Below are 15,333 nucleotides of genomic sequence, written 5' to 3'. Positions count from 1 at the left end.
ATAAGAGAAATTCTAAAATTAATCCTGAAGTTGGAACGTGTGCACTTTGCCAAAAGATTAAATTTTCTCAGTTCATTTATATCAGCCCCTATGCCCTCCACATAACTAGCATGCACAATTACTGATAACACACTGCATAAAAAAGAATGTAGATATGGTTCTAGGACTAAGTGCATATCAAGATTTTTTTAATTTTCTTTTTTACTAATGTGCAGGGCTGTGTCAGTAAAATGTAACTCTATAAGGCTTGAGGTAATCTGCTTGCAATCACAAAACCTTGCCTTTGTAAATCCTAAACTTTCACATGAAGTTGCTATTTGTCCCAGAGGAAGGAAAATAATCAAGTGTATACCATGTTCTTGTGTGAGTATTCACTTATTTGAGTGAATATCCAGAACAATAGTCATTCATCTTAAATAGTCATTCATTTTGAGATCCTATGAATATTTGTTTGGAAGTAAAACTCATCACGTTCAACAGAGCTTACCCTCAGCTAAATGTCTAGAAGATTGCAACCTATTTTTTCTATTTTTTTATTCATACAGGTATCTATTTGTGCTGCACAACCATTTGGTCATATTACAGGAGCAACTCTTTTGCAGTATTCCACTATGCACTCTAATGCTAAATCAGTAAGCAATAGTGTAATTCAAATTTAGAACCATTCTCTATAAGAATTTCTGACACTAATGCCCTGTTTTTTCAGAATATAGAAAAGTCTAGGGCCAATCTGTCAGAGTTAATAAGGGGGAAAGCAATATCTAACTATGGATGAGCAAGGCAATATTTCTCTTCCTCTGCTTGTATTTCTTAATGTCCCTTACCTGAAACCTGAATGTTTTCCTTACCTGACACATTCTAACCATAAATAAATAAATAATCCCAATTGTAGGAAGGAAAATAAAAGTGTTTCAAGATCTGTTACTAGGAATAATATGAGAAATGCAATAGCATTGGAGGCAAATCATTGCTTTATTGTACTTTATTCTTCTGCTAATAATCCATATCTAAAGAACCACCAAAAAGGCAGAGACAGAAGGGAATTTTTGTGTAACAACTCAGCAGAAATTAATTGCTGTTGCAGATAAAGAAGAAATAAAGCACTCTTTGCTTGTGCTTTCAAGTTCAACCCTTTTTGCCTAAGGAAATCTCCTGACTCACGGGTTTGATGTCAATCCTTGATAGTGTTTTGATGTTTCTGCAGATCTACAATTGAGTTCAATTCTCAGCAGCCAAAACAGACATTTGTCATCTCGCATGCATCAGATTTCCTGTGGCATACTGCCCACTAAATCATGCGGACAAAGGGAGCCCTGACAAAGCAAGGAGTAGGGGGGTGCTGATGGCTAGTCACTGTGACCAAGCAAGCATATTGTCACATGTAATTACTATTATTTATAAGGATCACTGAAGGCATGCTGGTTTTGCTGCACACTGGTTTGGCCACACTGGAATGTTTAAGTAAATATTTGCACGCAACAAGGAGCTGTTCAGAGTGTTTTGTCTGTGGCCACAGCCCCCATGCCATGAAATATTCAGCGCATGAAATGTCTCCAGTGATGCAAAGTGGTGAGTTTTCACTCTGATTTGATTAGCAGTGATGATTCTTTCATGAGGTGTGACTGTCCTCCCAGATTAGCATCAGCCCAGTTTCTCTGCAATAGTCACGGAAGGCTAGAGCTGGAAGAAGAGCAGCCAATGAGTGCATTTTTAAACTTTCAACTTCACATACTTTCCCTTTTGATTCATCGACTTTCTTCTCTTCTCTAGTAAAGCTCAGATTCAGTTGTATATCAGAAATTATAGTCAACAGAAAAGTCTCAAAGTAAATTCCAAATATTATTATTATTATTATTATTATTATTATTATTATTATTAGAACATTTCAGATATGCAGAACAGTTGAATGACACAGTTCCTCCCACCCAGAAAGAACATGTTGAGCTATCAAAAGTGGGCAGTGCAATTTAATTTATTAAAAATGGATATGAAGTTTGCTAGTACTACTATATGATGGATTCAGGTAGCCAAAGGCATAAAATGTAGATTTAATTGTAACTAATCTTGTCCTTTAAATAGAATGTTGAGCAGCAGAACCAAATATCTTCCTGCTTATGAAAATAGAATGTCTGATTGCAGAAAGCCAGGCCTGACCACTTTCCTCCTGTTTCCTAAATAGATCATATCATTACAGAAAATCATGGGCCTACAAAACCCATAATCCATTGTCCCAACAGAGCTGAAGATCAGGGACTTAGTTCTTTTAGAAAAACGTATCAGCTATGCTGCCAAAAGCTGGGAGCAAGGCCACCTACTATTTAATTTATAAATAGAGCACTTTGCTATATGAATGTCCAAAATCAAGAGAGCTTACTTTAAAAAAATCAGGGATGCTTGAAGAATTTGATCATCATACATCTATGTACCAACTGTCCACCTCCGTACATGCTGAACTCAGGTGCAGATCAGGATGCAATCAATTTTTGGATTCTATCCTTCTGCTAATGTTGCAATGCAGTTATAAGATCAATGCATGCTCTAAATGTATTTCAATGTATTTTAAGATGAAATCTGTTTGAAAGTGTAACTTTCAATAAAAGTAATATTCAGTATTTATAGTTATAGCTCACCTTTTTCCTACTAAGAGCTCAAGGCAGCTTAGGTTATTCTTGTCTTCTTCATGTTATCCTCACAACAACCCTGTGTAGTAGAGTAGGCTAAGAATCAGTGGCTGGCCCAGAATTATGAAGTGGGCTTTGTGTCCACATGGGAAAGAAAACATGAGTCCAAGGCCAGCACTCTGCATAGTTGATTTCCATATTTTATGGTAAAATGTGCATTTAAAAACATGTTCATATGGCTGTATGAAAAAGGAATCACATATTAATGTGGAAATGAATTAACATGGGCAAAATTGAAGTAGAATAGGAATATATTGTTTTTCCCATCCCTAATATTGGTGCATATTATATAATTGGTACATATGTCCTTAATGTGCTTGAATAATACCTTATACTAAACTTTACACGCTGAATGAAGCCAGGTTGAGGAAGATTGGTTTATACTGACCTAGAAAAAATGACTGAAGTCAGAGAAAGATGAAATCAAATTTCTTTCTACCTTGAAATTGGGTTGAATGTAGATACTAACAAGGAGATATTTAATTGGAGCTGAAAACAGCTTCAGGTATAGGTGAATTAGAGAAGGAGGGAAATTCAGAGTATATGGATAAAGTAGGCTAAGAATGCCTAAATAGTTACTATAATATGCTTATTTTTATACTTAAAATATAAATGTTTAAAACTAGGTTTTAAATGATTTGCAATGATTTCAGTGTTACTTGATCCAAAGTGAAAGATATCTGTTCAAAATATGGGCCAACTACAATTTAGCAAATATACAGTTATTACACTTACCAGTACTACTATCCATTCCAGTTATAACAAACTCCTATAACAGGCTGTGAATCCCACAATGGGAGAAAAGTGAGGACAGAACCCACCTGTGAATTAGTTAACTACCACTACTACTTTCAGAACCTGATCCTGTGCATTTTTAGTTAGAAGTAAGTCCAGCTGAGTTCAATAGAGATTACTTTCTAATAAAGTACAGATAGTTGCAACTTACAGCTGCTAACTTAGAGTCAGTTATCCATCTGATGAAATTAGCATGATTTACCCCTTAGTAGATATGTATAGGATTGTGCTGCCCTGTGAATTTGAAGATATTCCGGAAGGGGTTTACCAGATATGTTTGGGGGTTTTTTTCCTAATGTTCACTGAACACCATACCATGAACATGTAATTTAGGCACCGCAAAACAATACACACACATACACAACCCCCTGAAAATGGGCATACATTTAAATTTCTGAACATTTGTAGAAGTCCAAAATTCATTTTGACTTGCAAAGACTTTGAGATTTAAAAGTTACAAAGGCCCAGTTTTGAAAAGTATTGAAAAATTATAAGGGCCCAGATATTATTCTTATGCTAAAGTTGAAGATAGCATGACAAACTTTTTTAAAAAAAAATTTCCAGGTGGATTTTTGTTCTTTGTCAGCGCTTTTTCTTGTTCATTTCAAATGTCTGAATTTATTGAAAAAAATTGTTATGGTTTCATCCAACTATGTTTATGTGCCATAGGATGCTCAACTAGTGAAATGGGTTGGCCATAAGGTGATTTCAGCTTAAGTCTGTCACTTGGTACATGAGGAATCAAAGGTGCAGATTGGATACACACCAGAATATACATTCACATGCTTCCATGTAGAGCCTGTTTACCTGTGCAGGATTGGCTTACAATCTAAAGCTCATTCAAATGAGCCCTTTTTTCCTTATTCTGACACAATGAGTCATGTGGAAATCTGTCTTTTACTAAAGCTGCATCGTCAATTGTATAAAATGTTATATCAAGCAGATCCAATCACAGCTAGTATTTGCAGAGAAATGTATAGTATACAGGTTTATTTAGTTATTTGCTTAACCTTCCTACTATAAACTCAGAGTATATTGCACTGTATCTTTCTTCACTTGGTTCTTTACTACATTCCTATGAGATCAGTAAGTATGAAAGTCAATCATTTTCTGGAGCCCCAAAAAGTAGGTTTTATAGCTTAGCGGGAATTTTATCCAAAAACTTTTCATAATCCACCAGACTTTAATAAACTATTTTTAAATGTAACAATTGTGGTAAAAACAAATTATGTAAAGCAGTAGACCCAACAGTTAAGACATTTTTAAGGGGATTTTTTAAAAATCTAGTCTGAATAAAAGATATCTACAGTTTTGGTTAATATTAAGTAGAGTCCTCCATTAAATGCTTGGGGCATGACCAGCTTTTTAGCCCTTTTGATTCTAGTGGGAGAAGTTTATCCATGAACCTTTTCAGGTTTGTCACTCTTAATCTGCTCTTGTATGAAATGTTATTGGAAAGCATTATGAACAATTGATTCACTGCGGTGCTAAAATTGTTCTGAACATTACTTTATACTATTTTATTTTCATTGTATTTCAGAAATGCAAATGTATGGAGCTGAAACTTTCATTATTTTCTCAAGATTTAAAAGTTCTCTTACATGTTTTGTTTTAGCTGTAGTATTTTTATTGAAAAGATTTAATAAAAGAACAAAATGAATTTAACCTTCATTTGGCAATGAATTTCATTATGAGTTACTTTTAACTATCTTGAATGATCAGTCCAACCTTTATGTCTTCACTAATTCTGCAGGTATAATAACTAAGAATCCCACAATCATTTATTGGAAAAAGTGAGGAGACAGCTGAAATACAGAGTTAAGGAGAAACTAAATCAAAAAGAATAAACTGGCACTTGAAAATGAAATCTGGCTGGTGTAAGTAATGGTGTATTGTATGATGGCACACTAAAGAAGCCTGGCAAATAAGCAAAATTAGACAAAAGTTAAAAATATGTCAAGCAGTTGTGATGGACAGAATTCTAAGGTTTGTCAAGGAACAGAAAACTCTAGAGTTACAAATGCATTTCCTTTGACTAAATAAAGGAATATTTCATGGAATATTGAAAACTCCATTCTAGTTTATTACCCACCTCTTTCCTGAAAAAGATTTTGGATTTTGTATGAAATATCAGCCTATGTACTTTTTATATATTTCCATGGCAGTTAGCAGTAATTGTTGCCTCATCAGTATTCAGTATTGGTTCATTGCAAGAAGGAGAGAGAAAAAACGAAAACCATAGAAACATGAGAAGGAAGAGAGATAAAAGGAAACCACTGAACAGGAAAAATATGTCTCGTCTTAATTGAGCTAAGAATAAGGCAGAAAATGATTATATGGCCTGCAGCTATGGAAACATATTTCCAACAAACTAGTACATAAGATGTAAGCATAGAGCCACCCTCCCCAACATGTGTTCAGTTTGAGAGTGTCTACAAAGAAGTCATTAAACAGAGAGTACACACAACAGAGGACATTGTCTATGCCAAATTGAGTTGAGCTGAATCATTTGCAACCACTCTTACAGTTCTACCTTGGTCTGTAGCCAGTCTGCAAAAAAATGCAAGCTGCTGATTGAAAAAAAACCATTCTAGCCCACATTAGCTCACTTAAGGAATGTTTTAAAATAATCTTAGGTCTGCTTTGTATTGTATGGGGTTTATACACCACACTGGTGTCCAAAGTGTAGTAGCATGGAGGATAGGTGCCACAGTGGTGGTGGGGCAGGCCACACCCCTTTTGTCAGTGTCAGTGCTCTGTAGTCATGCTAGGCAGCCAACAAGCATCCCTTTGCACACCCCTCTTCCACTTCGCATTTCCAGAACTGAATTGCGAGGATAGGGATGCCCCTGCTCACAGAGCAATAGAGAACCTCTTTTAGACTCTAGTGACCAGAATCAGTACTGGAAAGTTATCGGGGTCTCATTCTGATTGTAAGCAGAGCCAAAAGCAAAACAAGTTGGAGCCAATGAGACACATAAGAAAGATATGGCACAAAAGGCAGGAAAGGGTGTGTGTTCCTCTGGATAATCATGCTGGACTGGGTTGTAACCCTAGGGGGAATGGATCTGGCCTGTAGAGCTGAGGTTCTGAAGCCCTGCTGTATCATCATGACTTCCTACAGTTTTGCTTAATAAATTACATCACTGACCTGTGTCAATATTCACCTGACTATCACATCCATTTCAAGATCCTTACCAAGTAAAAGCTGGACCATTCATGAGTAATGGTATGATACCAGGAATATGCCTGGCCAACTCAAATGGCCCTGTTCCACCATACTGTGGGCAGCATGTCACCAACAGTTCCTTCTGTTTCCTATTGTGAGGCCTTGGTATGACTTGAGACCACTGTAGGACAGACAGGCATGCCATTTCTATACCATATTTGGAAGCTCCCAAAATATAGTAAGTTCTATATTCATTTAGAAAACTGTAACAAACCATAAATACTTAGATTTCTATACTGAAATTATTTCAAGAATCAGTATATGCCTCTATCTTCCTATACAGAGAATTCTAGAATATATAAAAGGGTGACATATCATGATCTTATTCACCCTTTGCATGAGTTCATTAGGGCATGGGAGTGTGAGTTAAAAGTTTCGTGTGTTGTTATCTCATTTCCTCAGCAAAAATTCTCATCCATCCTCACTATGTTCGAGAAGAAATGAACCAGAGACCAGGACATTCCTTTAAGCAAATATTCAGACTACCTCTAGTGTGTTACCCATTTGTTTAATCTTTCATAATGCTTTTTTACATCATTGACACAACCACCTATTTTGAATTTTTTTAAAGTTCTTTAGCACAGCATAAAAGAGGAACTAAACAAAGAAAATGGTTGAATTAGAGATTAGTATTTGCAAAATCTCTATTTTGCACCTCAAACCATAAGGATAAAGGCATAGGTGAATCCCAGGGGATATCTATATACTCGCTTTTGAGAGCTTCAGGAAGATACAATGACTTTCGATAAGCTCTTCAGCTTGTGAACTGATAAACATCTCGTCTTTTTCAAAGCAGCTGTGTTAGACATATAATTCTTACAAAAGCTCTCACAGCAGTTTGCACAATACTTGCTAGCACTCCAACCCATAAAATGTCACCTCTGTCCAGAAAATGCCATTCCTCACATCACTAATCAAATACTGAGTGGGTTTTTTCAGTTTCTTTATTATCTGTAGAGTTATGACTCCAGTAAGGGTCAACAATATTGTTAGCTGACATAAACAGAACATATATTGTTAAAAAAAGAATCATACCTCATGTATATCATCGAGCTGAAGGAAATGTCATGATGGAAACATTTTCAAATTTTGGAATGAGGGTGTCATTTTTCTGTATTTTTGCAACTTTGTGTTAGGGCTCATTGATCTGTCAAAGCTACCTCAGTGGTCTTCCTCCTTTATTCATTTCTGGGTTGGTTCTGTGCTAGTTCAGTGTGGATTTTGATTAAAGAAAAAAAACCTGTACTTTTTGTGCTGATTTTAAAATGAATATACTGATGAATACTTGAAAGAATACATACTCCTATTTAATAACATGTTTTGTATATGTTAGAAATGCACATAAATGTTTCAAGCATTTTCTTCCAATGTCAAAAACATTTCTGAGTCCAAATATCAACACATTTGTTTTTATTTCACAGGATGTATCAGAAACATGGACATGTACAAACTTCCTACCACAAGAATTCAAAAAATGGAAGTGAGATAAATCAGTAAAACTAAATTTTTAAAAATCCTTGATGGAACACTTTCTCTGCCACCCCTACTTTGTGTTTTCTTGTTTGTAATGAGCGACATTGTTACATTTTAACAAGTCATTTCCAATCTATGGCAATCCTATGAACAAAAGCTTTCCAGATTGCTCTGTCTTTCAAAGCTTGGCTCAGGTCTTGTCAACTCAAGTCTGTGCTTTCCGTTATGGAAAAAGTGCAACCATTTTCACCAAAAAAGCATGGACAATCATGCTCAGAGTTGCCTTTCCCAAGCCTCAAAAACAGTTCCATCTTGCAGAAAGGAATTAAAAACTCTCCTTATCTGCTCAGACACCGGGGTATGGCAGCTTATATAAGGCACAAAAAGAGAAGGTCAAGAATATATGTGATCTCTCCAAGAATCTTGTCCACAGCTTCAGGCTCTACAAGCTGAAAAATGTGTATGTGTGTGTGTCAAATGAACAAGCAGATCTGAAACTTACAAAAACTGAAACTGTTGAACAACTTCATTTGCACACTGTCTTTTCAATTGGTCATGGTGAAGTGTCACTTAATCTTCATTACCGTCTTGCATGCCTGAAACAAGAAATAGCCCTTCACCCCAAAACTCTGCTGGCTGACTCTTCAGATGTAATAGGATGGTGGAGGAAGATTTCTTCATTGTCATCATTGGAATTTTAGGAATCAGGCCTCAAGATGTTCTATCCCATGTTCAGTCTTACATATTCTGTGTTTTCTTCCACTCTAGCTATTGTCCAACTTGTATTGTCATCCTAATCCCCCTGGAGTATGTGTGTCAAAGTGTTAAACAGGTTCCATATGTTAACCTTTTGGTCTGGCATTGGAACTTAATAGTTGAATAAATGTTCTGAATGTAGAAAGTTCCAGTGGGAAAAGTACTGAAGTCAACACAAGCACTAGCATAAATCACGTTGTGCTACTGTGAGACCTCTGGTGCAATTTCAATGTTAGCTGGTGCAATGGTTTTACTGGAAAATCCTGTTGTGTCAGCTAACGTTATTGCCCTTCACTCTTGCACACTCTAATTGACATTAGTGCTCAAGACAACTGGGATCACCACTTCCAGAATGCCAGATGCCGGGGCTGGCAAAGATTCATCCTGAGGCCTTAGGAAGTTGCTGCCAGTCACAGTGAAAAGTCCAGGGACAAATAGATCAGTGTTCCGACTTAAGACAGTATTATATACTCATAGTATTTAGTCACAACAATAACTGTACATGAACAGAGTGATCACTTTACAGGTTTCTTAGTCATAAAACTCATACATATTTGCCCCATTCTAGTTTGATCACTGAATGCAGTTGAAAATAATTTCTGTAATACACTTTGCTGTGTTACATTGTCATTCTAGTAAATTCACCATAAGGACTAATGGTAAAATAGTCGTAACCATAATCTTAGTGCATACTGACTATGGTCCAGTAAGAGCCAATTTGCAGCCACCCTCTTTCTATTTAATCATCATATGCCTGACAGTGGTTTACTGTATTTCCATATTCTTCCCATAAAAAGATCTGAACTCCAAGTCTCAGGGATAAAAGGTTAATGCATCACTAGTGAGGCTTCCAGTACCCATATGGTTTAGCAAATGTTGTCTCTCTTATCCCAAAGATTCTAATTTGACAACTGATATAATGACTGCAGAAGCTAAACATTAAGATAAAAGCCATTGTCCCTTCAGGAATCTTGAATTTAACTTAACATTTGTTTTCTCCTAACAAAAATGGTAATGGGTGTCTAAAGTGTTCAGAACAATTTCCAAGATGTAATACAGGGAACTGATGTAATTTTCAATTATGATTTGCATCTTGGTTTTTAAAACATGAAAATAAATTGTGCAGAAATTAAACACAATCGGAAAAATTAGCTCCCCCCCCCCACTTTTCTGACCTACTCTCTGTGTATACTTAAAATTATAAGCCAAACAGTGGGGATGCATAAGGTTATTGAGGACAAAGATTGCTTATAGTTGAGTATATGGAGATCTGTCAACTCCCTCTTCCCTTCCCAGCTGGCTTTGCACAATCTTCCCATCACTACCCACGTCCTCAGTCTTCTGATCCCTTGTTAGCCTCCTATCTGTCCTTTGTCCAGATATTGCACTGTTGCTCAGCTTATTTAATTGTTCCTTCCATATGCACCCTCGCATTCTTTCTTAACTATTTCTTTGCAGTCTTTGTTTTCTCCTTTGGCATAAGGCAGACCAGCTGCTGGATATGCATATAGGTGTGAGATGAGATAGGATTGTAATAATGGTTGCTGCTGTCACAAGGGCACAGATGTCTCCTTAAAGCAAAGGAAAGCATTGTACTCCCTTATGCAATTTCAAGAGGAAGACGCATTTCTGGAATTCTTAACAGTTGCATGCACCCCTTTCCCCAACCACAGTTTATATAGTCCATCTTACGTATTTCTATTTATTTATTATTAAACTTATATCCAGCTATATTGGCCCAAGGGCCCTCTAAGGGCAACGGTATCAATCTTCATAGGTCGACACCAGCAAATTAGTTCAAGTAGAGAAACAAAACATTTTGGCCAGACCTTTTTGTCCGTCGCCATGCCCTGCCCACCATTAACCATTTTGTGGAAGTGCCCAGGACAGCTTATTATGTTACCAAATATGTCCACGACCCCAAAAGTTTGCCTACTTCTGCCCTAGAGGATTATGAAATTGCTATGATTTAGCACAGCCCACAATCCAAACAGGTGCTAAATGCATTTTTGGGAAGGATTACATTGTGACCAATATGTTTATTACAAGTAGTATGTTTTACTAGTACTCATTTGCTTTACTATGAAGGGATTCAGCTAGTTTCCCCTCTTGCATGAAACACTTCATCATTTTGTCAGTATAAAATTTCCTGAGGGTATCTTAATCATGTGAGTGCTTCATTTCCTCAAGTTAATAATATCTGTTGACAGTTTATCATCTAAATTAAAGTGTTTTTAATTTAATTTTTCCTGGGATATGCCAGATTGCTTTTGCATAACAATGTTGTTGTTTTTCGAATGAACATGACATTAATCAATATAGTACCAGTAATTTTCTTGATCAATGTAGTGATCAAAAAACTAGGTCTTTTCTTGGTCCCTATAAAGATATATGTGATTCTAATCTTAGAGTACAAAGTGAAACCTATGTTGCTAGCAGGGTAGAATGGTTCTTGGTGTGCACGCAGAGGAAGTTCTTGGACATGCCACCCTTTCAGGAAACAAAGCTGCTCAGGCATTTGCAGCCTGGCTTTTGTGAGAGCTGGGTGTTTTCAACTTTGAAGGAACTGAATAATAACTCCCACTTTATGGACAAGAATAGCCTTGTCCCTCACCTAGGGCAGGGCTACAGAACTTTCATTCAAAGGCCTACATTCCATTTTGGAGAACTTTTGAGGGTCTGCATTCCAGAAGGGATGGGGCTAAAGACAAAAGGGATTGGGCAAGGACAGCAGGCACAGTCAGCAAAGTTTAGCTTAATGCTCTTATTGCCAGCAACTAATCCTTAGAAGGGGTATTTCACTCTTCAATAAAGATGGAAAATAACAGAAAAGCTGTGGAAACAACAAACTATTAGTGGTTGAGGAAAAGGGGGAGGTGTCAGGGAAGGGTGTGTGGCCACCTGAGAAATTCCAGAGGATGGTTAAACCCTATGTCTGAGGTTTTGCGCTCCTGAGCTAGGAACGGAGAATAAGCGTGTGATTCAATGTCCCGCAGAGGCTTGCGTGCCTCCAGTGCTCACAGGGAGGTGCCGGGGCAGCAACCTCTACCACCATCATGTCTCACACCATGTATTCTAGATAACCATTTTCAGCTGCAATGGGGAGGGGAGGGGAGGGGAGGGGAGGGGAGGAAGCTGCTACGCTGAACTGGCTTAAGCCATCTGCTCCAATCTCTGCACTGCACTTCCCCAGTATGCCCCCTTTTCTATGTTCTGAATCCCAGTGACTTTTTCTATGCCACCAATGAAGGCATGGTAGGGAGGCTTTGCATTCAGGTCACAGGGTCCAAGTTTGCAGGACCTCAGAACTTTGGCTCCAAATAATCCTATGGTGTTTTGTCAGGATTTTTTGGAGGGGTAGTATGCATTTTAAAATACACTTTTGCAAAAAAATGGCTTTTTTAAATAAGGGCTCACAACTTCAGAGAAGCGCAAACTTTAAAAAAAATCATGGGCATTCAGGCTCAGGGCTGTGGATAAAAAATAAATGATTGAATGTTTGTGAACAATGTTTGTGAAATCCTCATACCTCGTGACCTGGAAAGATGGCTGGATGTGAAGAAGGCAATCTTCCTAAGGGAATAGTGCTCTGAAGGAACAGTAGCTGAAGAAGAAGGAGCTAGAGAAACAATGCAAAAGAGAATGGGAGCTGACCATTTCTGTTCCATATTATTTGTGTCTGAAGGACAGTACCTACCAAAGCATGATCACAGTTCAGCTGAAACTTCCTCTGCAGTTCACCCTGTTGTATGAGAAGTGGAAAGGTAGGTCTTCACATGGCATGTGATTTCTCTTCACTGCAGTGCAAAGTGAGCTAAGGGCACTTTAAGGCTGAATAATCTGGCATAAGGTCATTCATAATTCATTGCTGTCGCTTGAAAAATAAGCCACAATTGGACCCAGCAAATATTTAATGGTTGCACAGCCTCTCACATGTTGACTCACCCAGCAGAAGTTGAGGTAGACACTCCTGCTTCTTATGATCTAACCAGAGATGCCCTTAAATTCTTGCTGACAGACGTGCCTTTAACAAGGGCACAAGCAATGCAAAAACATGACTTGGATAATACATAACTCATGCAATACTTGATGGAGCCTTTTATCTTTATTAGGTTTCTGCATATAGAGTACTTCATTAGTGACCATAGATTGTTTTGTGAGATGAAAGAGAAACAGGAAAGAAAAGGAAGTTCCTCCAATTGTGCCCATTAGGACTTGGGACAAACTAGTCTTCTCAATAGATGCAGAGAATGCTGGTTTATACAAGAGGGTTTTTTCCCTGTTTGCAATGGCCACATGTTTTGCATTCTCTTACCACCAAGAGGCAATTTTGCATTTGTAAATGTGGATATACAGCCACTAATTAAAGGGGCAAAGGAAATTATGGTAAATACTAAAGGATGTACATTCTTTAAAAACAGCTTTCAAAATGAGAATCAAGAATGATCTGTTTCTGTTTCATAGAAAAAGTGGTTTCCTAAGCAACAGAACTGTGTGCATATTTTCAGATTATCCTGTTAGTATTTCTTTATTTTTTAAATTATATTTATATCCTGCCTTTCTTCCTTTCAAGGAATTCATGGTGGCTTACATAATTCTTATTCTCCCCACAGTTGCATTCTCAAAACAACAACCCCATCAGCTAGGTTGAACTGAGAGTCTGTGTGTGACCCAAAATCACACAGTTAGCTTCACAGTTCTGTGGGGACTAGATCTCAAATGAGTCCCAGTCATTTGCCTCTTTCAAAGCTTCTGCACCAACATAATAGGCTACCTTGCAAATATTTTTCCACCCACCACCACCAAATTAATTTTGTGTCAGAAGTTACCAAGTTCTCTTACGGTGCAATACTACCAAAATAACTATAGCCCACCAAGGAACAGCGGTATACCATGGAGGGTAAAAGGCATGTGGAAGTGAAGCTCACCTCCACATTTTTCTTAGTCTGCAAGAAAAGACAGAGAAAGCACCTGGGTACTTCACTTCACTGCGTACTTCACTTTATTTCACTTCAATGTCCTCCCTTAACCCCCCTCCCTATACTCCAGTGAAGGTTTCACAGCAGCTGTTCACTGGGCTGACATTTTCATTGACCTGTACAGCACCACCCCAAAGTCGCATTCCTGTTCAGACCCAGCTAGCTCAGATCCTATCATCATATTTTTTTGCCCCAATATGTATCACTTTGTACTTGCTTATATCAAACTACATCTGCCATTTTGATGCCTATTCTTTCAGCTTGGAAAGATCTTTTGAAATGCCTCACAATCCCTTTGAGTTTTAATCTCCTGAAATAGTTTGGTGTCATCAGCAAATTTAGCTGCTTCTAGTTTATTCCTAGTTCCAGATCATTTATGAATTGCTTGAAAAACATTGATCCTAATACAGAAGCCTGTGGTGCTCCACTGGTTACACCCCTCCATTGGAAGAAATTGCCATTTATTTCCACTCTCTGTCTTCTGTTCTTTAACTAGTTAGTGATGCATAAGAGGAAAGTCCAACCTTGGAGTCTTCAACGCATCATGTATCCCAAACAAGGAATACAATACACATATGTATTGTGTGTGTGTGTGTGTGTGTGTGTTCATATATATCTGTAATACATAATGACGCATAGTGTTAATAGATTATTTAGTAGGATAAGCTAATAATCTTTGAATAGATAGCTGAGAAAGTGGATCATGGTGGACTTTGGATAGAAATTTCATGAAAAGTGACAGAATGGATCACCATATGTCTGAAAACAGCATAAGCCCATAATTCCAAGATTTTCCAGGATGTTTTATTTTGCATTGCTTTCCCAAAGTACCATGGAGAAGGATTTTATCTCAAAGTAAGCAAACAAGTTCTGGCTCTTTTTATTTCAATCAACAGTGATTTATTTTATTTTATTTTATTATTTGGTGGGGGAACAAAACAAGATCAAAACTAACAAAGAAAATTGAGAGAAGGTTATTATACAGATAAATGTTGTTCTGTAAGTGTCTTCAGTATTCACGTTTTTAAATACTTTACATGCTTCATGGAAATTAATGAATAGTCATCATAAATGGATTCTCTGTGCCCTCTTAGCACATGCAAGACTGCCATTACAACACTGTGAGGACAAGTGCAGACGTTCTATAATGTAACGGACTGAGGAACTTATAACACTTTTAACATTTGAATGGGCAGCACTGTTTAAAAGATTACTTATTTGGATGTATTTTCACTTTTCACTTTACTTTTGTTGAAGGTTATTTATAATTAACAGTAGGTATTTATATATATATATATATATATATATATATATGCATTTCATATATATATTCATTGCTATGGATATTTCTGTAAGTATAATAGTTGAAAAAGTGGTGTTGGATAATGGAATTCTTGCTGTTGAAATGCATCTTGATTTT

The sequence above is a fragment of the Varanus komodoensis genome, unplaced genomic scaffold (genome assembly GCF_004798865.1).
Source record: "Varanus komodoensis strain SLA01 unplaced genomic scaffold, ASM479886v1 scaffold4, whole genome shotgun sequence".
Classification (NCBI taxonomy): Eukaryota; Metazoa; Chordata; class Lepidosauria; order Squamata; family Varanidae; genus Varanus; species Varanus komodoensis.
Note: the sequence above shows the minus strand (reverse complement) of the source record.